Consider the following 25,735-nt stretch of genomic DNA (forward strand, 5'->3'; position numbering starts at 1 on the left):
AGGCAACTGGGGAGCATTAGCAAAATCCCTTCTTTAGGATCTTATATGTGAGTCTGTAAACATATTAGCAAGACTGGAGAAATTGAGATAATTAGGATAGATATATAATAGCAAGTTTGGCAAACATGATTAAGATTTCCCCACAGAGCAGAGTGTTTCCCGGTAAAGAGATTATTTTAAATATCAAACCTCATTTCAAAAGAGAAACACTTAAAGAAGCTTTCATCTGTTGGAGCAAGAGCCTATGTTTGTGTAAATCAAACCATTGCACAATCTCGGAATCTGAATGTGGAAATTTCATAGATTCTTTTCAGTGTGGTACAGTTAATGCCGGAGGTGGGTGGGAATGGGGATCAGTGCTGTTATTTTGGCTGTTTTGGTTTTATTCCCTCACATGTGAGGGCTTGGGCACCCTCCTGTTCATTCTGCCCTTCAGCTGCTTCTCCCCTACTCTTCTTTTGTCCTGTTTTCTCTTCCTCCTTAGCCTCTTTTCTTGGAATTGTAAAAGAAACAAAAAGAAGGCTCTCACTTGCAATTTCACTTTTTATTCTGACTACTATAGATTTAACTTCTTAAAAACTGTGTACTTCAGATAAAACAATGTTAATACTAAGTTTTATTAATATGCTTTGCTTTTGAGAACCCTCAGGTGAATTGATCCAACCTGGAAGTCTAAATTGAAAGTTACTTTTTCAGTCTTTAGATTTTTTTTTTCCATCTGTTTACCAGTAGTTACAATGGTTTGCAGGCCATCCAAAGGATTAAATACTAATTTATCTTAAACATCGTTGTGTGCTTATGGAATTGATCTAGAGATTAGAAATGAATGTATATCCCAACTCAAAATAACAGCTAAATAGATTTAGTAAACAATTCAGAGGCTTGGATAATGTTATTGGAAAGTCATGGCTATAAGGATTTCTATAAAAATATACTATCAGAAATTTGTTGAGCCATTTATCGATAAAATTTGTACAGCAAGTGAGTGCCAGGTCTCTAAATTTCATAGCCTGGCTGACTATCTTAGCTAGTTAGCTGCCTTAAATTCCTTTGGGGGTATAGTAGTGTATTTGTCTGCTAGGGCTGCCCTAACAAAATACCACAGACTGGGTGGCTTAAGCAACAGAGATTTATTTTCTCATAATTCTGGAGGCTAAAAGTCCAAGATCAAGGTGCCATCAGGGTTAACGTCTGGTGAGACCCCTTTTCTTGGCTCATAGATGGTTGACTTCTCTCTCTGTCTTCACATGGCCTCTTCTCTGTGGGTGTGGAGAGAGAGATCTCCAGTGTCTCTTCCTCTTCCTATAAGGATACCAGATCTATCAGATTTGAGTCCCACCATAGGACCTCATTTAACCATAATTACCTCTCTAAAGGCCCTATTTCCAAATAGTCATATTTAGGGTTAAGGCTTCAACATATGAATTTGGATGGGGGGCATAATTCCGTCTTTAACAGGTAGAATAAATTATAAGTAAATAATTATAAGTATGCAGTGATACTACTTGGGCTAAGATTGTGTGAACTAGTTAGCACTGTACCATTATTTTTTGTGTGACTCATAGAAAATAGTTCATTATGTTATAGTTAAAAATTTTTTTTTTCTTCAAGATTTACTTGATTCTCTTCTCCTGCTAAACTTAAGCTCCTTGAGGCCAGGGACATACCTTATTGCAGTAGCTTTCAAGTTCTTTTGCCTTTAATCTAAATTAAATGCATTTTACATCATAATACAGGACAAACACACACACACTCAAAATAATTTCTCAAAGCAAAACCTTATTATGGAAATTGTGATTTTTTTTTAATCCTTTCATTTCAATAGGGAAAAAATGCTGGTTGTGACCCACTAGATTGATTTCATGACCCACCAGTAATTTATGACCCACTGTTTCAAAAATGGTGGCTTATTAGGTTTTGGTTGATAATACTTTACAGAGCTCCTGGCACGTAGTAGGCCTTCTGTAAATGTTTATCAGTATATGAATGATTGAGTTGACTGAGTAATAAGGAGCTAGAGTAAACTAGAGAAATTCTTTAGAGGCAGATTTTGTCCATTACTTGTTGTCCTTTATTACTTAGTATTCCTGTTGGCTTCTAATCATGGCAGTGTTCCCAGACTGACTGAATTCAAATCTCTTTAGGTGGCAAGTGGTGTTTTTTTTTAAAAATACTTTTTATTTTAGAGTAGTTTTAGATTTACCAAAAAAGTTGCAAAGGTAGTCAAGAGAGCTCCCAGATACCCAGCACCCAGTTTCCCCCATTATTAATGTCTTTCATTTCTATGGTATATTTGTCATGATTTGTGAAGTGAGCCAATAATAAGATGTTATTATTAACTAAACTCCATACTTTATTCAGATTTCATTAGTTTTTTCCTAATGTCCTGTTTCTGTCCCAGGATCGCATCCAGGATAGCACATACATTCAGTCCTCTTATCTCCCTAGGGACCTCTTGGTGGGGACAGTACCTCACATTTTCCTCTTTTGATGACTTTGACAGTTTTCAGAAGTCCTGGTCAGGAATGTTGTGCCAAGTCCCTCAATTTGGGTTTGCCTGGGTTTGTTTTCTTCACAGTTAACTGGGGTTTTGGGGAAGAAGACCATAAAGGTAAAGGAAGAGGATACGTGCTGTGAATATGACTTATTACTGTCGATGTTGACTTTGATCACCTGGCTGGGATGGTGTTTGTCAGGTTTCTCCACTGCAGTGTTCCCTTCTTCCCCTTTCCATACTGTATGTTTTGGAAGGGAGTCACTGTGTGCAGCTCACCCAGGCGGTGGGGGTTACACTACCTCCTTGAGGGCAGAATGGCTACACAAATTATTAGGAATTCTCCTACACAGGATTTGTCTATTCTCCCTCCCTTATTTATTTATTTATTTATATCAGTATGGGCTCATACTGATATAAATGGATGTTTTATTTTATACTTTGGCTTGTAATTCAACACTGCATGAATGATTTTGTTGCTCAAATAGTTCCAGTTTTGGTCTTTGGGAACTCTTTCAGGTTGGCTCCTATGTCCCTTTGAGATACTGCCATCATCATTTTGTTTTTGAGCACTTCCCTGCGTACTGGCTTTACAAGATGCTCTGGGTTTATCTTGTGTACTCTGTGTCCCAGCCGTGGAATCAGCAATTGCTCCAAAGGGGCCGATTTCTTTTATCGGAGGATGTGTTATTAGAAAGATCTGGGCACTGGGTGTGCTCTTTGCTATGGTGTGTCATTGCATCTGGGTCTTCTCACACAGAGATAGGAAATATGAACCTGTGTATTACACATATCTCTAGCTATTTCTATATCCATCTGTATCTTTGTTAAGCTAAACATGAGCTCAAAATGATATCTCTGACTCTAATCCAGTATGACATGGCTTATTCTCGCCTTCCCCCTTTCTCATCTGTAACCTTCCTCTCCAACAGTGAAAGAAACTTGGCTCTCAGCATCCACCATCTATTTACTAATGTTTCATTCCAGTATGTGGTTTCAGAACTGTTAATTTGTACCCCCATGGGAAACAACTTTACCAACTAGAGTACAGCCCTTATGTACAGTTCCTCTTGTCTTTAGTCCTTTCCAAAGTTACGTAGGTCATCATCCTTTTTCTTCAACCCACTTCAGTGAATTTATGCCATACATTAGCAGTGGATTCTTTTATCACAGTCTGCGTTTCTTTCTGGGATCCCTTGATCTCCTGGTTGATTTTTTTTTAAGTTTGCATACATTAAGGTTTACATTTTTTGTTTGTTTGTTTTGCGGTACGCGGGCCTCTCACTGTTGTGGCCTCTCCCATTGCGGAGCACAGGCTCCGGACGCACAGGCTCAGCGGCCATGGCTCACGGGCCCAGCTGCTCCGCAGCATGTGGGATCCTCCCGGACCGGGGCACGAACCCATGTCCCCTGCATCGGCAGGCGGACTCTCAACCACTGCACCACCAGGGAAGCCCAAGGTTTACTTTTTATGCTATATAATTCAATGGGTTTTGTCAAATGCATAGTGTTATGTGTCCATTACTACATTACCATACAGAATAGCTTCACTGTCCTAAAAAATCTCCTGTGCTTCACCTAGTCAGTACTCTTCCCTACCCAAACTCCTGGTGAGTTCAATCTGGTTTTCATCTTTACAGTGTTCCCTTTTCTAAAATGTTATATGAATGCAAACATACAGTACGTAGTCTTTTGAAACTGGATCCTTTTACTTAGCAATATGCTTTAAGATTCTTCCATGTTATTGCATGAATTAGTAACTCATTCCTTTTGATTGCTGAATAATATTCTGTAGTATGGATGTATCATAGTTTGTTTATCCATTCATCTGCTGAAGGATATCTTGCTTGCTACCAGTTTTTGGTGATTATGAATGAAGTTGCTGTAAACTTTCATGTACATGTTTTTTGGGCAGATATAAGTTTTCCAATCAGTTGAGTAAATACCAAGGAGGGTGGTGGCTGGATGGTATGGTATGTTTATGTTTAGCTTTGTAATAAACTGTCAAACTGTCTCCCAGAGTGGCTGTACCATTTTGCATTCCCACCAGCATGATGGATTGTTGCTCTGCATACTTGGCAGAATTTGGTATTGTCAGATTTTTTGATTTTAGCTGTTCTAATAAGTGTGTAGTTGTATCTTGTCTTAATTTGCATTTCCCTAATGACAAATGATGTTGAGTATCTTTTCATATGCTTTTATGTCATCTGTATATCTCCTTCAGTGAAGGGTCTATGCAGATCTTTTGCCCATCTTTTTAATTGACTCGTGTTTTTATTGTTTAGTTTTAAGTACTCTTTGTATATGTGCTTATAAGTCCTTTATCAGATACGTGATTTGCAAATATTTGCTCCCAGTCTGTGTCTGGTCATGGGCATGTGGGTTTTAAAAATTTTTTTGGGTGATTCTGAACTTCTAGTTCAAAGTCCCAGACCTGATTGAAATAGGAGAGTTGGATCACCTTTTCAGCTACCTTCTCCACTCCCTTTCCATTTCTTACTAGTTAGCCTCTCTGGGTCTTGATGGCCTCATCTGTAAAATGAGGAATATTAATTTACCTTCCAGAGAGCGGGTATCTTTCAATTTTCAGTTCTATGATTCCGTGACCACCTGACCTTTTGAAACCCTCCTGGAATGCTACCAGTACACAGTTAAATCTCCTTACCTTTCTAATTGCTTTCACAAAGGAAAAGAACTGCATGATCCCGACATCGAGAGCCTTTTATTTCTTTGTGGAATTTTATTACTCCCACTGCCTAAAACTCAACTGTTATGATGGCATGCCAGAGTGAAATAAATCTGTCAGTAACTTTAAAATGACAGTACGACAGAAATCTACTGGATCATATCTCAGAGGTACTGCTCATAGAAATGAACTCCATGTTTACCATGTATTATAAACTTTGTACACTTGTAGGTAGGTGAGAAAACAATTTGGCAGTTTAGAATTTCTCTCTATCCTTCCTCTATGTAGTTACTCCATCATTAAAAAGCAGATTCCATTGCTGTAAAACTCGGGGTTTTTTTTCCCTGCAAAAATGTCCCCTGAAGGGCAGAACAGGAAAACTACAAGTTATTAGACTCACAAAGAGTAAGGGTAGAGTACCTTGAAGGTTATCTACAGATGGAATAATTTTAGATATTAATTAAACCTTAGAACAGTAACACAAAAAGTACAAAAATAATTGCTAAAATTTCCTAACAAAATTGAACTTGTGGAGGCTCTTACACCATCCCATGGTGTTATCAAATAAATGCGGGACGTGGAGACCCTTTTCAACTTCAATTTTAGTGTAATGCATTATAAACTCAAACCTCACAGTCAGAAAGTCCTATTACCCATTTAGTTTCTGTTTCTGGCTTCTGCCAATATGCCCGTGTTGTCTTATCTTAATGATTTTGTGGGAGTAGCATAGCACAGACTCTGGAATCAGAAAGAGAGAGTTTAGAACTTCATTACTTATTAGCTGAGAGATTTTTGGCAAGTTCCTTAACCTCCCTAAACTTTGTTTCCTCATGTGTACCATGTAGATAATAATAGTACCTGCTTGGATTGCTGTGTCAAAGAAACTAATATAACTTAAAGGGTGCTTGGTGCAGTGCCTGGCGTAAATTTGTTGCTGCTGCTGCTACTACTGGTTTAGATGAGGTCACCTAGGTGTTGTATTTTGAGTGAGAATATCAGAGGACCAAAGACATTTCAGGGGCCTGTGAAAGAGACTATTGTTGAAATTCCCTGGCAAAATCGTCCTTGTAGAAACTCTTACCCTTCCCAAGAGGCTCAGAAATAATGGTCAGAGAAGTAAGAGAAAAACCCAGAGAGAAGGGTACCATTGACCCTGAGAGAGGGTTATTCCAAGCAGGAAGGAGTGGGGAATAGCACCAGAGGCTGCAGAGGGATCCCAGACAAAAGACTTTCCATTGGCTTACCGAGTACAGAAGGGCATCCATGGAGCAGTGATGGAGACAGGATAGCTGACAGCTGGGGGTTCAAGACTGAGGCATGAAGCATGCTGAAAAAGTAGAAAGCCCAAGTGGAGGTTACTCTCAAGAAGCTTGGAGGGGAAGCAGGATTATAAAATGTAGCTAGAGGTGATCTGGGATTTGGGTTTTAATTTTTTTTTTTTTTAGTTTGGGAGAAACTTTAATATGTTTGTTTATAGAGGAGAAAGAGCCAATGGAGAGTTAAAGGTGGGAGTTTGAGGAGATACAGGGGTGCTGACTGACGGAATAAGTTTTTTTAAGAGTTGGGAGGGCATGAGAATTTACAGGACACACGGAGGGAGGAGCTCTGGACAAAAGAAGGGGCAGGATGGGTGATATAGACAAGCTCATAGGTAGTGGGAAGGCGAGGAAGGTGAGAGCTTGTTCTCAATAATCTCAGCTTTCCAGGAAGTAGGAAGGTGGTGAGGGTGTTGGAGATAGTTTGAAGAGAGGGATGAAAGTTTAGAAAAGCTACTCATCAAATGAGATTGAGCTGACCTGGCGATATCAGGCAATATCCGTCTTCATGAATGTCTTCATTTGTGGGAGTTTTCCCAGTGTTTCTCAACAGAATATGGGAGCATCATAATCAGATGGTTAAATCTGACCTTGTGTTTTTATTTATTTATTTTTCTTGTGTTTTTAATAATTTTTTGTGGTTTTGAAGCTTTTCAAGATAAAAAAAATGGAAAGAATGAACTCCCCTGTACCCTTGGCATGGATTCACCAATTGTTAACATTTTGCTACGTTTGCCTTATAACACTTTCATATATAATAATTATGTTGTTGAACTGTCTGAGAGTAAGTCAGACTTTATGATTGTTTAATCTTAAATACTCCAGCATTTATCTCCTAGGAACAATGACATTCTTCATAACCACATAACAATGATAATACTCAAGAAATTTAACATGGTCACGATACAATTATTAAATGGATAGTCCACATTCAAGTTTCTCCAAATGCCTTTATAGCTTGAAAAAAAAAAACTCCATGATTTTTAGAATCAAGCATTGCATTCAGTGTAGTGTTTTTCATCTCGTTTAATCTAGAAGAGTTTTTAAGCCTTACTTTGTCTTTCATAACACTGATGTTTTTGAAGCATACAGTCTAGTCATTTTTTCTGAAGATCCATCAATTTTGGTTAGTCTGTTTCCTCATTGTAAAACTTGGATTTTGTGTTTTTAGCAGGACTACTACATACGTTATGTTGTATTCTTATCAGTGTATTGCATCGAGGCACTCTCAATTTGTTCCATTATTGGCGATACTAAATTTGATAACTTGGCTGAGGTGGTATCTGGTAGGTTTCTTTACTGTAAAGTTACTGTTTTCACCTTTGAAATTAAGAAGTAATTTGTGGGGAGATAGATGCTTGGGAACTATGTAGACTGTGTAACTATCCTATTCTTCAATTTTTACCCTCTAGGGTAAAGGTGTAGGAGTTTATGTGTTAAAGCAAAAGCTTAAGAATCACTGGGGACATTTTGGGAGGAGGAGGAAAATATATCTTCTGATAATCACATGTAATTATTGGTGAAGTTCATGGACTGAGAGTTCAAGCTATCAGCCTGCTAACTCTGAAAAGGAAAGGAAAATTTTAAATAAGATGAACAGTCAAGAATATGATGAAGCAGTTATGTAGTTAGTGCAAAGCAGTTCATTGTTTTAATTTTTAAGTGTTTTTTAAAAAGTTTTAATGAAAAGTGTATGATAGATTGAAAGAAAAATAATATATGGTGCCCCCGTTCAGTCTTTAGATGTTCAGTAATTCTCCTGTTTTAATCCTCTTGCTTTATGGATCTCGGAGTCTGCATCTTCCTCAGTTCAGTTTATCCAGATTAGAACTCTGGTTTCCTCTGGGGGTCGGGGTGGCATGTTTACCTGACTACAGGAGGGACCCGGTCACCCAGTTGTTCTGTATGCAAAGTAAAAACTTTCAACCAGTGCTTTTCTGACAGCCTCATACCTCGGCTTCTTACTCTCTGGCACTGCTGAGTGTCCAGCCCCTGGTGGTGGTGGGGGGGGCTCTTCTCCATTCCTAAGTCAGTTACTGCTCTTGCATTTGCTTTTCGTCTTTCAAAATTCATTGAACTCTCTCCAAGACAGCTCATGTCTCCTCTGATGTCCTTGTTTTGGCGGAGGTCTGGAAGAGAGATAAGATAAATAGATACAGTCAGCCTCCCATATCCTTTTACTTTAAAATGAGTGGTTAGTACTCCTAAGTTATGAAAAGCCTCTACCACCTTCCCTATTTCTTGTATCATCTTGCTTATTGCAGTTGAATTTTATGATGAAATTTTAATTATAGTAGAGAGAAAACTAGAATAACTATCGATATTTGGCATTTGTGTACTGCTTTTATTTCTTTGCTCCAAAGGCCAGCCTTTGGTCAATCATTGTCAGCTTAGTTTTTTTCATGCCACATGAAACAGGAATGAAAATTGATGCCATTGATTCTATTTTAAATCACTTCTGACTGGTCCTGGTTGCTTATTAATAAAAGGTGAAAGTTTGGGGTTGTTTTTTTCACTTTTAATGTGGTGTTTTCATTTCAAGCTAGACACTGAATTTTCCTACTTAAAACTTTAAAATTCATATCCACACTTTGTATAATTTGAATCACATCAGTACATTTTACTACAGAAACAGAAAACACATAGCTGCCTAAATCAGTGGGCCAGCCTTACCAACTTGTTTGAGAGCCACAAGTGGCTGTGTTCTTCCATCTCATGTACCGTCCTGGTCGTTGATATATGGCTAAGCAGCATGATTATTTTGTTGCAGTTTCCAACATGCATGTAACAGAAAATCTTTGCCACATAGTGTAAAAAATGTTGACATATATCACACATCACCTGGTGAGCTTACTGCGTTCAGCAAATATCAGTCGGTTGAAGAAAGAAATGGACGTTAGTCAGTGTTGCTTTGGGAAATATAAAAAGATATTCTCATGGAGGGCTGTTTGAGGAAGTGATGCCTGGCTGAAGAAGTCATTACAAACAGCGACAAGAGCAGGGAACGGGGGAAGAAATCCCGTGAGCCGAGAATTACAGTCTCTCGAAAAGGAGAAGTGACTTGAAGGTTGAGAGGCTAGCCTATGGCCAGTGAGAGGTAGTTTGACCAGAAGCCATGGGCCTTAGAAGAACTGTATGTTTATATGTATTTGAAAGTGTTATGTTTCGGTTAGAGAAAATTAAATCTAGAGGCACCTACTGAATATTTATTGAGTTGAATTTACTAGAAGATAAAGTTGTTATGGTTTAAATCTGTTAAACATAATGCACACTGTGTAATGAAAGAACACTGGATTAGGAGTCAGAGGATTTGAGTTTCATCTCTGCCGCCTAAATCCTCCAGGTGAGAAAATGAACTGATAAAGTACAAGGCAGTACTAATGAAAAAGTCAACAAAAGCAGAAGGTGATTTCTAATTCAAACTGCTGGGGATGAAGAGAAAAACAGTCTCCCGTAATTTCTTTCTCCCCATTCCATGCAAGGAAGAATAGAAAATTTTTAATAAACTTCATTGAGGTTTAATGTCCATAAATAACAACATGCACCTTTTTAAGTGTATCATTCAGGGAGGTATGACACATATATATATATCTCCATGTAATTGTCTCACTGATCAAGATACAGAACATTTCTGTTACCCTGCAAGGTTCCCTCATGCTCCCCTCCATCCACCCTGGGAAACCATTGATCTGCTTTTTGTCACTCTGTAGATTAGATTCCCCCCCAAATTTCATATATGGAATCACATAGTACATATGTCTTCTTTTATGTGTAGCTTTTTTTACTCAGCATAATGTTTTTTAGATTCATCTATGAGATGATCATCAGTTTGCTCATTTCATTACTGCCCTTGGGGTTGTTTTCAGTTTGGGGCTAATAGGAATATTTGTGTATAAGTCTTATTTTTTCATAAATTTATTTATTATTTTTTAAAATTTATTTTTGGCTGCGTTGGGTCTTCGTTGCTGCGTGCGGGCTTTCTCTAGTTGCGGCGAGCGGGGGGCTACTCTTCATTGCGGTGCACGGGCTTCTCATTGAGGTGGCTTCTCTTGGTGCGGAGCACGGGCTCTAGGCGTGTGGGTTTCAGTATTTGTGGCACGTGGGCTCAGTAGTTGTGGCTCATGGGCTGTAGAGCGTGGGCTCCGTAGTTGTGGCGCAAGGGCTTCGTTGCTCCGCGGCATGTGGGATCTTCCCGGACCAGGGCTCGAACCCGTGTCCCCTGCATTGGCAGGCAGGTTCTCAACTACTGCTCCACCAGGGGAGTCCATGTATAAGTCTTCGTGTAGACGTGTTATTAATTCTCTTGGATGAATACCTAGGAGTAGAATTGCAGGGTCTTGCAGTAAGTGTATGTTTAACGTTATATGAAGCTTTCAATCAGTCTTCCGGAGTGGTTGTATTGTGTTATGTTTCCACCAACAGTGTCTGAGAGTTCTCGTTTTCTCCCTTGTTGGCAATAATTAGAATTGTCAGTCTTTTAAGCTTTAGTCATTCCAGTTGGTATGTACGGTATTTCACTATAATTTTAATTTGTGTTAGTCATTGAGGAAATGATGTTGAGAGTCATTCATGTGCTTATCGGCCATAGATATGTCTGCTTTGGTGAAATGTCTTTTCCAGTCTTTACCCATTTTCATTGCATTGTTTATCGAGTTGTATGAGTTCTTCAAATACTCTAACAAGTTCTATGTTAATACTTTTTTTAAAAGATTTTTTTTTTATGTGGACCATTTTTAAAGTCTTTATTGAATTTGTTACAGTATGCTTCTGTTTTATGTTTTGGTTTTCTGGCCACGAGGCATGTGGGGTCTTAGCTCCCCGACCAGGGATCAAACCCACACCCCCTGCACTGGAAGGTGAAGTCTCAACCACTGGACCGCCAGGGAAGTCCCACAAGTTCTATGTTAGAGATATCCATTGTGAATATTTTTCTCCCAGTATGTGGCTTAACTTTTCAATTCCTTAATGCTTTCTTTTGAAGAACAGAAGGTTTTATTTTTGGTAAAATCCAATTACCAATTTATTCTTTTGTGGTCATTGCTTTTTGCATCCTAACCAAACAATCTTTGCCTGTTCCTATGTTTTCTTCTGGAATGGTGCTGTCAAACAGAAATTATGTGAGCCACACATGTAACTTTTTCTAGTAGCCACATTAGAAAACTAAAAAACAATTGGAGTTAATTTAAATCATATATTCTATTGAAACCAGTACGTCCAAAATACTTTCATTTCAACATGTAATCAGTATAAAAATTATTAATGAAATATTTTACATTCTTTTTTATCCTAAGTCTTTGAAAGCTGGAGTATAGTTTATCCTTACAGCACATTTCAGTTTGGACCAGCCACATTTCAAGTGCTCAATAATATGGCTAGTGGCTACCATATTGGACAGGGCAGTAATAGAAGCTCCTGCTTATTTTTTTTAGGTCTGTGATCTAATTTTTGTGTATGATGTTAAGTGTAAGTTTTTTTTTTCTCCATACAGATAACCAGTTCCCATACCATTTATCTTTTTCCCATGGAATTATGTTGTATCTTTGTCCAAAATCAATAGATCATATGTGTGGGTCTGTTTCTGGACTTAATATATGTTTCCATTTATCCTTAAGCCAGTATGATCCAGACTTGATTATTGTAGCTTTGTAGTAGGCCTTAAAATCAGTTAGTGTAAGTCTTCCAACTTTGTTTCTCTTTTTCATTTTCACTCTTCTACGTTCTTTTCATCTCCATGTAAAGTTTAAAGTCAGCTTCTCAAGTTCCACAACAAAGCTGACTATGAGTTTGTCTATTATAAGAGGGTTGAAAGATGGATCCCTGAGAGATGTATCCATATCCTAATCCCTGAAACTGTGAATGTTACCTTATTTGGAAAAAAGGGGTCTTTGCAGATGTAATTAAGTTAAAGATCTTGAGATGAAGAGAGATCATCCTGAGTTATTCAGGTGCATCCTAAATCCAATGACAAGTATCCTTATAAGATAGACGCACACGGGAGAAAACACACGACACAGAGGAGAAGGCGATGTGAAAATAGAAGAAGGCAATGTGAAAATAGAGGCAGAGATTGGAGTGATGTGGCCAGAAGCCAAGGAAGCCAAGGAAGCCAAAGAATGCCAACAGCCACCGAAAGCTGGAAGAGGCGAGGAAGGATTCACCTCTAGAGCCACTAGAGGGAGTGAAGCCTCGCTGACACCTTGATTTCGGACTTCTGGCCTCCAGGACTGTGAGAGAATACATTTCTCGTTTTAGCCACAAATTTATGGTAGTTTATTGTAGCAGCCATAGGAAACAAATACATCCAGTATCAGGTTGAGGAAGTTCCATTCTTTTCCTAGGTTTTTTTTTTTTTTTTTTTTAAGAATGGGTGTTGGATTTTGTCAAATGCCTTTTCTGCATCAACTGAAAAATCTTTTTTCCTGCTATTTTGTTAACATGGTCATAATCTGTATAGACTCTCTGCTTTCATTGTATTAATTTTAGTACGATCATAGCTGTTACTCCAGTGGCACCTGTTTGTGAAAGTATTGGGTCCTAACACATTGTTTCAAATGGTAAATATGTCAGCATGGGTCTTCTTGCTTTATATTTGCTAAAGACATTTTAGGAAGTCATTGAAGAGTCGGGAGAACAAAACTGTATCTCAGAATACTTAGAAGAGAAAAACCATGATCGTAAAATTTATCCTGAATGGTTCTCTATAACAGGGACCATGCTGGTAACCCACTGGTCCAATTTGGCCTTGAGAGATACTTCAGTTGGCTTCCATAGTGCTTCCAAAATTAAGGAATTTTACATTGAAACACTATATACCATGCTTTTCCTGAAAATTATATACACTTGGCAATGCTGGCCTGAGCTGTATAGAATCTGCCCCTTACACAAAGAATGATCTTTTCACTTTACCATAATCCCGCTCTTTTTTGTTGTAAACTCCATAGAGCTTTGAGTTTACAACCTTTGCTCTAGAACCTTTGTTGGGGCACATTGTAATGCCAAGGCATGTGTCACTGAGAGAAGACCTGGAGAAAAGGAGGGTGTCACAGTTGCCAGGTCAAAATATTCATGTTCCAAGAGAACTTTGTGGAAATAACCTAAAGGTAAAAAAGGATTTTCATATAATTCATTACCAACAGGAGAGACAGTCTGATTGATGACTTGTGGATAAAGATGGGACAAAGAAGCACTAAGAAAAAAAATCAAAATCAAAACCCTAAACCACACAAAGCAAACAGCAAAAAACAAACAAAATCCTCACCTACTGCAACCGAAGAAAGAAGTACAACCGTATGATGTAAAATGTGAGACGTGATGGCAAAGCAAAGGTGCCAAAGAGTCTGCAAATGTGTGGTGTCTATGTCCCTCCACCCCCCTGCAAGACATACTGAGGAAAAAGATGATCAGACCAAATGCTGAGAATTTTCACAGATGTCCTCCAACTGGGAAAGAAGTCAGTGACATCCTTGTGAAACATCAGGGAACCTTTACATCCCACTGTTGGATCTTGACCAAAGCAGGACAGTTTGCCACCTTCTGGGGTACTGTGCTGAACTGGGCAAATGAACTGAAGCTTATAGGCATGGAATAGTCCCTTGGCTGGCTTGAAGGTGGACTGGTGAGGACTTAAAGGAACCTCAGAAGTGATGGCTGATTTTCCCCAGCAAGCTCTGTATTCAGCTTCAATCAGAGTTCTACAATCCCCCCATCTTCCTAAAACCCTCAGGTCACAGAAAAGGTAGACAGAAACAACACTCAGCCCTAAAACTGAAGCTCTGGATAGGGAAGACAAACACATCTCAGGTGAAGAGGAAAGTGCACCGGGACTTCACTCTTCGTATGTTAGTGCAAAAACAAGGTCTGTTGTTAACGTTTAAGGATAAGCAAGAAAAAAGATATGTCATAGCTGTTGTATAAACATATTATAACATGGGAGATGGGGGTGAGAAGCAAGGAAAATAGCATGCAGAAGACAGAAGAAAAACCAAGTCTGGAAGAAAACAAAGGAACAGAAATTTATATTCCTTATATGTGTTTGACTCAACAGAAAAAATAGTATGATTTCACAAAGTAGTTCAAGGACAATATGAGAATGTGATGAAAAAGGAAATTGCATAGCTGAGAAAATCGATTTTCAGAAGAACATAATTTTAATCCAATAAGCTAGAAAAACCAATGAACAGAATTTTTTAGAGAATCACAGTGAATGCAAATCGAAAGAAGATGGATACGGAAAATAAAGATCAAGTATAAGAACAACTGGTGACTGTGAAGTAGAAAAGCCAACCAATGAAAGATAAATTTATTCAGATATATAATATTAATGGGATACTATACTAAGAAGAATGGAATCTGTAAGTTGAAAGATCATACTGTATACTCAGGGGAAAAAAACTGATAGAGAATAATTGACACTGAGACATAGCCCAGTTAAGGATATACAGGGTACTTTAATGATAAAGAATTCTTCAGGCATCCAAGCAGAAAAATCAAATCACCTCCCAGGGAAAATCACATAGGATTCAGTTCTCTCCACAGAAATCTATGATGTCAAAAATCAGTGAAGCAGTTACCTTCTTTTTCTGTTAGGTGTTGAAGGAAGGTGTGAATCCAAAATATTTGCCTTGCTCCGTTTTTTTTTTTTTAATGTGTAGAGATAAAAAGCAGATAAAACATTATAAGCGCTCCTTAAGAAAACAACTTGAAAAAGAGCAGTCCATCAAGCAATGAATAAAAATAATTCAGGAACGGATATGTTATGATGAACACTGAATTCATTTAAGTATAGAATTAAAACTGACCATCTGGGAGAATAAGGTGGTGGAGCACTTGTAAATGTACTAAGCGCTGGTAAGCCAGAAGTAATACAAGCGATGGAAATCCGGAGACAGCGGTGAAGATGGATAGAAGTGTGAGATGTTCTTACATCATATTTCAGAGCTATGGGACTGTCTGAAACCTGTCGTGAACTCCATATTACATTAAGGCCTAGAAACATTTAAGTCTTTTTACTTAGTGTTTACAGGCCTCTTTTAGGGACGTGTATCTTGTAGGGGAGAAAGCAACAGCTGGAGATTTGCTTGTTTCTTTTTCTTAAATCCAAAGAACATTTTAAAATTACTTAAAGCATACACAGAATGATTCCACAACTGTAAAATAATTTCCGTTTAATCTTTCTGCGCCTTAGTCTCTGCAGCTGTAAGACCGGGAGGAGTAGTTTTTCTCACTAGGGGGTCGTGAGGATTACGTTTATTTACCTGTTAAGTGCTTAGCACAGTGCCTGGCTCACATTTAGTGGGCACATTTAGGCTGCCATGATTTCCACGCGGCACGAATAGGAGAAAGGAGGTAAGTTTGGCCTATTGCAGTGTTCTCCTAGCATCTGTCGTGTTTCTCATTTATGATTTGGCTCTGGGCGGTTCATCCTGGTGGTGACTTAAGTGAACAGCCCCCGATACGGTACGGGGCTTCGGGCTGGTTCGGGTCTACCTGCGCCAGCTCTGCACCTGGGCGACCTTGGCTTAGCCCACACGGATGACTCAATCGGCCAGGCGTCTGGGCGCCTGTCCTCTTCCTCCGCCCAGGCCGCCGACCCCCTGGCTCCCCAGCGGGGCCTCCTCCTGCCACGTGACGCCCCCGCCAGGGGCCCCAGCGCCCTCCTCGCGGACGCGCCGTTCCGGCTCCCGGGCTCCGCCTGTGCGCGGCCTCCTCGGCGCAGCCATCCTCGCGGCTGCCGAGGGCGGCAAAGCCCACGGCATCTGCCATTTGTCATTCAGCCCGTCGGTACCGCCCCGAGCCTTGATTTAGACACGTCTGGGGCGGATTCTGGCCTCACTCTCCTGGCGGACAGACGGACGGACGGACGGGGCGGCTCTCCTCCCAGCCCGGCGGACCGCGGGCCTTGGCGCGCGGGGCGCTTCCCCGGGTCGCCGTCATGGCCGCGGAGGCGGCGCGCCCGAGCTGCCGCGCCTGAGTTCCGGGGGGCTCCGGACCCCGCAGGGTAGGTGTAGGGGGCTCGCGGCCGCGCTTGGGGGCCGTGGGGCCGCGGCCGGCCTGGGGACGGCGGGGTGGCGGCGTTGCCGCGGAGCGAGGACCGCGCTGGGCTCCGTGCCGCGCTCGGGAGGGTGTGCCGGTGCCGACGCGCCGTGTACGTGACGGGGTCCGGGGCTCCTCGGGACGAAGTGTGAAACTCTGACGAATTGTCACCGGGCAAGCCAAGTCGGCTCGAACAACAAATTCTTTCGCCTGGTCGTTTTTAATGCCACTTTTTGAAGCGCTCGCATATAGTTGGTATGCGGTAAATAGACCTCGGTTTTTGAAACCTGGCAATCTAACCTTGCTAAAAGGCCAGGAAAAAAGTCTGTGAAAAGTAATAATGTGACTAAACATGAAATGTTTGCGTTTACATTCATTATGGAAAATGTGACTCGTTTTATGCTTTAGTATTAGGGACCCTATCAGGTATGCTCTTAAGACTGTTTTAAAATGTGGGCTCTTAAAAATTTTCCTAGGATAACTGATAATGCAACTTTGGTTATTTAGTCTCAGCATCAAACTTTAGGGGCAGTGCTGGGGGTTTTTTACTTCTTAATAAACATACTCCTGTAATTTTGACTTTTTTTTCCCCAACAAATGTGTTACTTTTATGTTTTAGGAAACCAATAAAAATTAAAAATAGAAACACTCAGCTTAGGTCCTCCTTCTTCCAGGAATCCTTCTCTAACCCCTCCCTCCCCAGGCAGGATCGGAGGCCCCTCCTGTGAGCTTTCTGGGGCCTCACTGAGGTCCTGGTCCCTTATGTCCTCCCCCCCGCCCCCCCCCCCGACTGTGTATTAACCCATCAGTCTCGCTCGGAGCCCAGTGGATACTTAGCACATGGTAAGTGATTAATACTGTTTAACGACCAAAGGAAAAGATAAAACGAGCTGATGTTTCGCAGTTTTAGCTCTAAAGTTATAGAGTGGTAAATTAGATAAGAACATTTACTTAAAGTTAAGGATCTGGAAGAGTTGACAACATCCGACGTCCGTGCTGCACGTCCTAGCAGTCCCACTCCTGGGTATTTATCCTGTAGCATGATGTTTTTCAAAGCTTGAAGCCCATTTAGTGGGTCGTGAAATCAGTTAAGTGGATAAGGATCAGAATTTGTAAAACACGAACTAACAGAGTAGAAAATATCAGAATGTCTATCAGGTCATAGGGTATTTGCTTCATGAAACTTTTCTTTTTGCTTTTTTTCCCTCAGTTTTATACACACACAGATGTGTGTCATGATGTAAAACGTCATTCCTCAGTATGAGTCATGGTCAAAAAAGTTTGAAAGCCACTGCCCTAGATAAATTTTCATACATATACAAAAGCAGACGTGTACAAGAGGGTTTACTATAGTGTTATTTGTAAAACCCCAAAGCTGGAAGCGACCTTCATGTCCATCTGAAGGAGGAAGATAAATTATACTGCAGTCATAAAATGGAACCCACCCAGTACAGGGGTGAATGAAGTAGTTTTGTGTCTTAACACAAATGCGTCTCAATAATGTTGAGCCAAAAAAAAAAAAAAAAAAAACAAGTTGCTGAAGAAGACTATCATCTATGTGAAATTCAGAACTTGGTGAAATAAAGCTGTTGTTAGGGGTGCATGTGTAGGCATTAAAAATAGTAAAGAAAAATTGTAAAGAAATTAATACCATAAAAATCAAGTTAGTGGTCATCTCCTGGGGATGAAGAGGGGGAATATGAATGTGACGGGACACACTGCAGGGTTTTGGGATGCTGAAAATGCTTTTATCTCCTGACCTGGGCAGTGGTGACATGGGTGTTTGCTTTATAACTCTCTGTTAAACGCTACATGTAATGTCTGTATGTTAAATTTCCCCCAAAGTATATTAAAATATGGGTGTCACAAAATGAAGAAACCTGAAGCTGTCCAGCTTTTCTTTAAAAAAAGAAAAGTCATGATCAGGAAGAGGTACCTAGGGAATTTAAATAATATCAAAACTCTGTTGTGGATACATCAGTGTTCATTAATTTTTTTTTAATCTTTAATAATTTTTTTAATATTTAGAAGAAAATAAAAATCATTCACAGATAATACTGTGAACATTTTACTGTGCCTGCTTTCTGAAAAGCGACTTTTATGTATTTTTTACAAAATTGAAATTGTTTCATATAGAATATAAGCTAAAATCAAATTCTTTATAAAAAATTAAATACTGAAAAGTATATGAATACATAACAGACCTTCATTGACCTTCATCAAGGAGTTTAAAATGCTAACCTAACATGCTGTTATATTTACTTCAACAATTTCAGTTCCTCAGTCACTCTAGGCCACATTTCAAGTGCTCAGTAGCTGCGTGTGACTAGTGACTCTTATATTTTATTTTGCTGTATTATTTTATATTGTGCTATATTATATAACAATATTTTTGCATCATTGCAGAAATTTCTATCAGAAAACATTGTTCAAGATACAAACCCTTTGTTGGTTATATAAACTGCAGGCAATTTTTTCTTTGTGCTTTTGTGTCTTAAGATGTTCTTTACTATTAAGGAAATATATTTTGAAAACTTTTTCTAAAAGTTTTAAAGTTTGCATTTTTTACATTTGGTTCTTTAATTTACCTGACATGTATATGTATATATGTATATATAGATGAACATATCTTATTTATGCAATGAGATCAAGATTAATGTGTTTGCTTTTTCCCATGTGGTAATTGTCCCAGTACCAGAGATTTGCAGTGCCACCTCTGTCATATACATACTTCCAGAAATGCTTGGGCTCATTTCTGGATTCTGTACTCTGGCCATTGATTTGTCTCTTTCTGCAAATACTACCAATTTTTATTTTCTTTTGTTTTGTATGTAGTATATTTTTCAGTTCTAAGAATTAAAAAATTTTTTCTTTCTTTTCCTCTGAGATTTTTAGAAGTGTTTTCTAGTTCCAAATGTGGAAAGTTTTATGAGTTATCCTTTTGTTGTTGATTTTTTAACTTGCAGTGTAGTCAGCAAATGAGGGTTCTATGCTACCGATTCTTTGAAATTTAAGAATTGCTTTACGGCCTCATGGTTAGCTTTTCAACTGCTCCTTGAATGACTGAGAAGAATATATATTCACAGACTTGGGGCAAGGTAGGTATATGTCTTAGATCAAGCATAAATATTGTGAGGTTCAAATCTTTTTTAACTTTACCAGTTTTTTGGTTTCTTTGATCTGTCAATTACTGAGATTGGTGTAATAAAAATAACACCGTAAAATAATGAATTTTCTCAATTTCTTCTTGTAATTCTGTCAACTTTGCTTTATAAAAGTTGAAAGTACATACAAGTTTGGAATTGCTCTTTCTCCTCTGTGCATTGGACCTTTTGTCATTCTATAGTGACGCCTCTTCAACCAAATGCCTGTTAACCTTAAAATCCATTTTGTTTTGTAATCTCCTAGTCACACCTTTCCCTTAGTTAGCATTTGCTTAGAATATTTCTTTCAAATAGGTAAAACCTCACAGTTTTTTCTAATCCACTCTGACAATTTGTCCTTTAACTGGGTCTATCAGTCCAATTAAGTTTAGTGTAATTACTAATATATTTAGGATGAAAGTTAGCATTATCTTTTAGGGTTGTTTTTATCCTGTCTTACTGGTTTTTCCCTCTTCTTTGCCACCTTTTGGATTTTTTCTTATTCCATTTTCCTTCCTCTTGACTAGTATGAAGGTTACTAATTTATTTCTTTTAGTGGTTTCTTTCAAAATTTTAATGTACTAACTTAATGTAAAGTTTAATTCTTGTTTTTTTTTTAATTCTTGTTTTGAATAATTCAAGAAACATGAGTTGCCTTGACACCAGTTAATCTCCCAGCTTAAATGTTGTTGTCTTCCAGAGTTTAGTTCCATTTTGATTTTTTTTCCTATAAATTTGACATCACTGTTTTTTCTTTTCATGAATTCTTTGTCATTCCTCCTTGCATCTCAGATCTTTCTTTTCTTCTTCCTCAAATATATATTTTACAAGCTTGTTTATTAAGGGACTGTTGATGGCAAATGTTATCTGAAAATGTCTTTATTTTGCATTCATTCTTGAATGATGATTTTGTTAGACATATAGTTCCAGGTTGCCAGTATCTTTCTCAGCCCTTTGGAGGTGACATTCCATTGACTTCTACTTTCAATGTTAGAATTAGTTCAAATAACTGTTATTGGTTGGTAATTTGTCTTTTTTTTTTTTTTTTTTTGCCTGATTTTAAAATCTTCTCTTTCTTTTGTTTTCTACAGTTTTATGACAGAGCGTGTCTAGATGTGGACATTTCATTTATCCTGGATTTATTGTGTTCCTGTCTCTAAGGTTTGTTTTTCATCAGTTCTCGAAAGTTCTATCTTTAATGTCTTTCAATGTTGCTTGTCCTCCATTTTTCCCATTCTTTCCTTTAAGAACTCTGATTAGACTTCTGTTAGACTTTGTCATTCTGTCGTCCATGTCTTTTAATCTCGCTTTTATATATTATACATATTTTTGACCTTGTTGAATTCTAGATAATTTCTTCAGATCTGTATTCTGATCTTTGTCTAATTTTTGTTTTCTTCTTCAAATTGAACTATAATTTAAAAACAATGAAGACATAAGAATAAAGTGTATGGCTTGATGAAATTTACATATGTATATGCCTGTGTGATCACCACCCAGATAAAGAAACAGAACATTTTCATCCCTGCAAAAGTTCCCTCCTGTCTCTATCCATAGAGCCATTCCTCTCCCCTAGTCAACTATTCTCCTCACTTCTATCACCATAGATTATTTTCACGGGTTCTTGAACTTCGTATAAATGGAATCATATAGTTTATTCTTTCTATATTGCTTTTCTTTTGTTCATGCACATTGCATGTATAAGTTGCAAGGCATGACAAACTGTGGCCAATTCCAGCCCATAACATATTTTCATATATGAAATTTTATTGAATATAGCCATGTCCATTCAGCAGAGTTCGGTAGTTATAACAGACCATATGGCCCATAAAGCTATTATATGACCCTTTACAGAAAAAGTTTAGTGATGTCTCTTCTATAGTATTGCATTATAAGGATATACCACAATTTATTTATCCTTTTTCTTGTTGATAAGCATGGGAGTTGTTTTCAGGTTTGGGCCATTATAAATAAAATTGCTATATATGTTCTTGAAACTGCCATTGGTGAATGTATATACTCATATCTCTTGGATATATACCAAGGAGCTGAATTGATGGTCTTTGGGTAAGTTGATTGCATTTCCATGAATATTAATAATGTTGAACATCCTTTTATATCTTTTTTGGCCATTCAGATTTCTCTTATGAAGTGCCTGTGTAAATCTTTTGGCCACTTTTTAAAATTAGGCTATCTTTTTGTTAGTGATTTTTAGTTCCTTATGTATTTTGAATAGGAAACCTTTATCAGACACATGTTTGCAAGTATTTTCTACCTGTCTGAATTTGCCTACTTAGTCTGTTAATAGTGCCTTTGGATGAACGGATTTGTTTTTATGAAGTCCAGTCTATCAGTGTTTTTTTTGGGGGGGGTTGGAGGGTGGAGGGTTAGTGCTTTTTTGTACCCTGCTCACAGAATTCTCTTCCACCTTCATTGTTGCTCTCCGTCAAGGCCCTGAAGACATTTGCTTATTGTTTTCCATCGGAAGCCTTATAGTTTTAGTCCTCACAGTTGGGTCTTTGATTTATCTACAGTTGGTTTTGTGAGGTGGGGGTCAGTATTTATTTTCCAGGTGGTCATCTAGCTACTCTACACATTTATGGAAAAGACTTTACTTTTTCCATTGAATTGCAGTGGGACCTTTGTTAAAAATGAATGATCATATATTTGGGTCTGTTCTGGACTCTAATCTGTTCCACTTAAACTATTTATCAATTCTTTCATCAGTACTGCACTTTCTTAATTACCATAGTTTATACTAAGTCTTGACATATAGCACTGTAAACCCTCCAGTTTTGGTCTTCTTAAGGATTGTTTCAGCTATTTAAGTGCTGTGCATTTCCATGCACATTTTAGAATGAGCTTGTCAACATCTGTTTAAAGAAGAAGTCTACCAGACTTTTGATTGGGATTGCATTGACTCTGTAGAACAATTTTAGGAGAATGGACATCTTAATAGAATCTTCCAATTTATGAACATGGTAAATCTCTTAATTGAATAAGTTCTTCAGTTATTCTTAGCACTGTTTTATGTTTTTCACTGTGGAGGACTTACACACTATTAAATTTATTTCTAGCCACTTGATTTTTTTGATACTATTGTAAATGGTATCTTTTTTTCAATTTTATTTTCCAACCATCTTGCTAGTATATGGAAATGTAATTGATTTTTGTATATTGAGCTTGTATTTAGTGACTGTGCTAAATTCACTTTTCAGTTCTGGTAGTTTGTAGATCTTTCTAAAGCTACAATCATGTCATCTGTTAAAAAAAAAAGATTAAATTTGTCTTTCTAATCTCTATTCATTTTTTTTCTTGCCTTATTGCACTGGCTGGAAACACTGGAACAGTATTTAACAGAAGTGTTAAAATGGACATCCTTACTTTTTCCTGATCCTAAGGGAAAATATTTCACTTTTAAGGATGATGTTTACTGTATATTTTGTAGATGCTCTTTACCAGATGGAGAAATTTTTCTATTTCTGGTTTACTGAAATTTGTTTTCACAAGTGTGTATCAAAATTTAAAACTTAATTATGAAATAATTTTAGATTTACAAAAGAGTTGCAAAGGTAGTATAGGGTGTTCCTATATATGCTTCACCTAGCTTCCTCTAATGTTAACATTTTACATAACCATGATGCATTTGCCAAAATTAAGAAATTAACACTGGTGCAATACTATTAACTATAGACTTTATTCAGATTTCCCCAGTTTTCCCACCAGTGTTCTTTTTCTGTTCCAGGACATAATCCATGTACCACATTACATTTCATTGTTATGTAATCTACTCTAATCCATGACAGTTTTTAAGTCTTTTCTTATTTTTCGATACCTTGTCACTTTTGAAGAGTAATGGCCATGTATTTTGTACAGTGTCCCTCAATTTGGGTTTGTCTGATGTTTTCTCACAGTTAGACTGAGGTTATGGACTTTGAAGGAAGAATACCACAGAGATGTCCTGTCACTGCATCCTATCTGGGGGCACATGATATCCATATCAACACATTAACCTTGATTACACAGTTTAGGTAGTGTCTGCCAGACTTGTCCATTGTAACAGTTCTGTTTTTCACACACTGTTTATTAGAAGCAGGTATACATTCAAGGGAAGGAGAGGGAAAAATATCAAATGATTTGTAAGTATATATTAAAACTACCAGGCCTTCCCTGGTGGCGCAGTGGTTGGGAGTCCGCCTACCGATGCAGGGGACGCGGGTTCATGCCCCGGTCCGGGAGGATCCCATGTGCCGTGGAGCGGCTGGGCCCGTGGGCTATGGCCGCTGAGCCTGTGCGTCCAGAGCCTGTGCTCCACGACGGGAGAGGCCACGGCAGTGAGAGGCCCGCGTACCACAAAAAAAAAAATAATATAAGTAAATAAATAAAACTACCATAATAGTTAATAAATATTTTGAGGGATTTATTTTGAGGTTGTGCAAATGTCCTGTTTCTCCTTAAAGTTTTGCTCACTAATTTTAGCATTCAACTGACCTTGCCTGTAGCAGTTATTATTGTGGTATTCTAGTGGTGATTTCCATTTCTTTTATTCTTCCTTCCTTCCTTCCTTTCTCTCTTTCTTTCTCTTTCTTCCTCCCTCCCTCCCTCTCTCTCCCTCCCTCTCTCTATCTCTCTTTTTCTTTCTTTTTTGTGGTACGCGGGCCTCTCACTGCTGCGGCCTCTCCCACAGCGGGGCACAGGCTCCAGACACACAGGCCCAGCGGCTGCGGCTCACAGGCCCAGCCGCTCCGCAGCATGCAGGATCCTCCCGGACCGGGGCACGAACCCGCGTCCCCTGCATCGGCAGGCGGACCCTCAACCACTGCGCCACCAGGGAAGCCCTCTTTCTATATTTATTAACTGGAATTCTGACTCGGGAACCAGACTGCCTGAGTTCAGTCCCTAGTTCTGCCCCTTCCTTGCTACAGTGTAATATTGGACAATTACTTAACTTCCTTATATTTCAAATTTCTCATCTGTAAAATGTAGATAACAAGTGTCTACCATAGAAGGTTGCTGAGAGGATTAAAAGAACTAATGTAGAAAGGGCTAAGAATTGTGCTTAGTGCCTAGGAAGTACTCATTTTTTTCTTTATTTCTTAATGTGGTAAGTTATTTTAATTTTAATTATTTCAATAATTATACAAGTTATCTTATTATGAAATCATCTTGTACTCTTGGATAAAGCTTACATATATGACCTGGATTTAATTTACTCTTTAATTTTTTTCATGTAATATTCATGAGTCATACGGCAGGTGTTCTTTTGCCACAGCAAAGGACACAATGAATGATAGATTCCTAAAAATATATATATAAATTACACAAAGGCTTAGCAACTGAGGTGGCAACATTCCTAACTTTCTAAAACGATTTCTATCTGACTCTTTGGTAAAGCTAGAGATAGAGATAGCTTTTGCAAATGAATCTTTTTAAATATTAAATTGAGCAAATTCAAAACTTGGCATATATTGTGAAAAATGGCCACTCAGCAGGAAGGAGAAATGATTTTTAACTTTTCTACATGTTTTACCTTGAACATTGTATTATCGTAGAGGTTTCAATATTTGGAATATTTAAAAAGATTCATTTGCCAACAGTATGTATTGAGCACTTTCAATGTGCCAGGCAATGTGTTTGGGATGCGTTTTTTGCTTTTGGGGGAGCTTATGGGACAGTCAAGATCATTTTAAAAGTTGAAGTTAGGCCTACTTGAATCATTCGGGGAAACTCAATTTCTGTTACTTTTTAAGAAGTTGATAAAATTGAGTTCTAATGTCTTTGTTTTTTCCACTCCTCTCAGCATCTTGGATTAGGTCCTTATCATTCTATGCTATTTCCACCCATATTGAGGTTTTCCTTCCCTTCCTATCATGTGTAATGACCACTGGGGTCATTTCCCTGGAAAGAATCCTTCAGTGACATCCAAGGATTTGAGAAAACAGGTCCTTGACTTCTTAACCTGACAGTGGTCATTTTTCCATCTAGTCCCAAGTGGCTTTACTAGCCTTATAGTCTTACTCCTCAGAATTAGTCCAGTGGCACAAGTGGTCTTAACTACTCATTA

The 25,735-nt window shown here is 38.4% G+C and overlaps 1 protein-coding gene across 3 annotated transcripts in view; it reads left to right on the plus strand.

The window, feature by feature from the left end:
• Positions 1-16,014: 16,014 nt before the first annotated feature.
• The window catches only part of PLAGL1 (PLAG1 like zinc finger 1), a 64,579-nt gene continuing 54,858 nt past the window's right edge, over positions 16,015-25,735 (plus strand). For 2 of the 3 annotated variants that reach the window (XM_082634387.1, XM_082634386.1), the window contains exons 1-2: positions 16,018-16,493; positions 20,763-20,832. The gene's annotated coding sequence lies outside the window, so the exon portion shown is untranslated. Of the gene's footprint in view, positions 16,494-20,762; positions 20,833-25,735 lie in introns of all 3 variants that reach the window. The other variant, XM_082634388.1, reaches the window with a different exon arrangement.

The sequence above is a fragment of the Mesoplodon mirus genome (genome assembly GCF_964341445.2).
Source record: "Mesoplodon mirus genome assembly, chromosome: 10".
NCBI classification, from domain to species: domain Eukaryota; kingdom Metazoa; phylum Chordata; class Mammalia; order Artiodactyla; family Ziphiidae; genus Mesoplodon; species Mesoplodon mirus.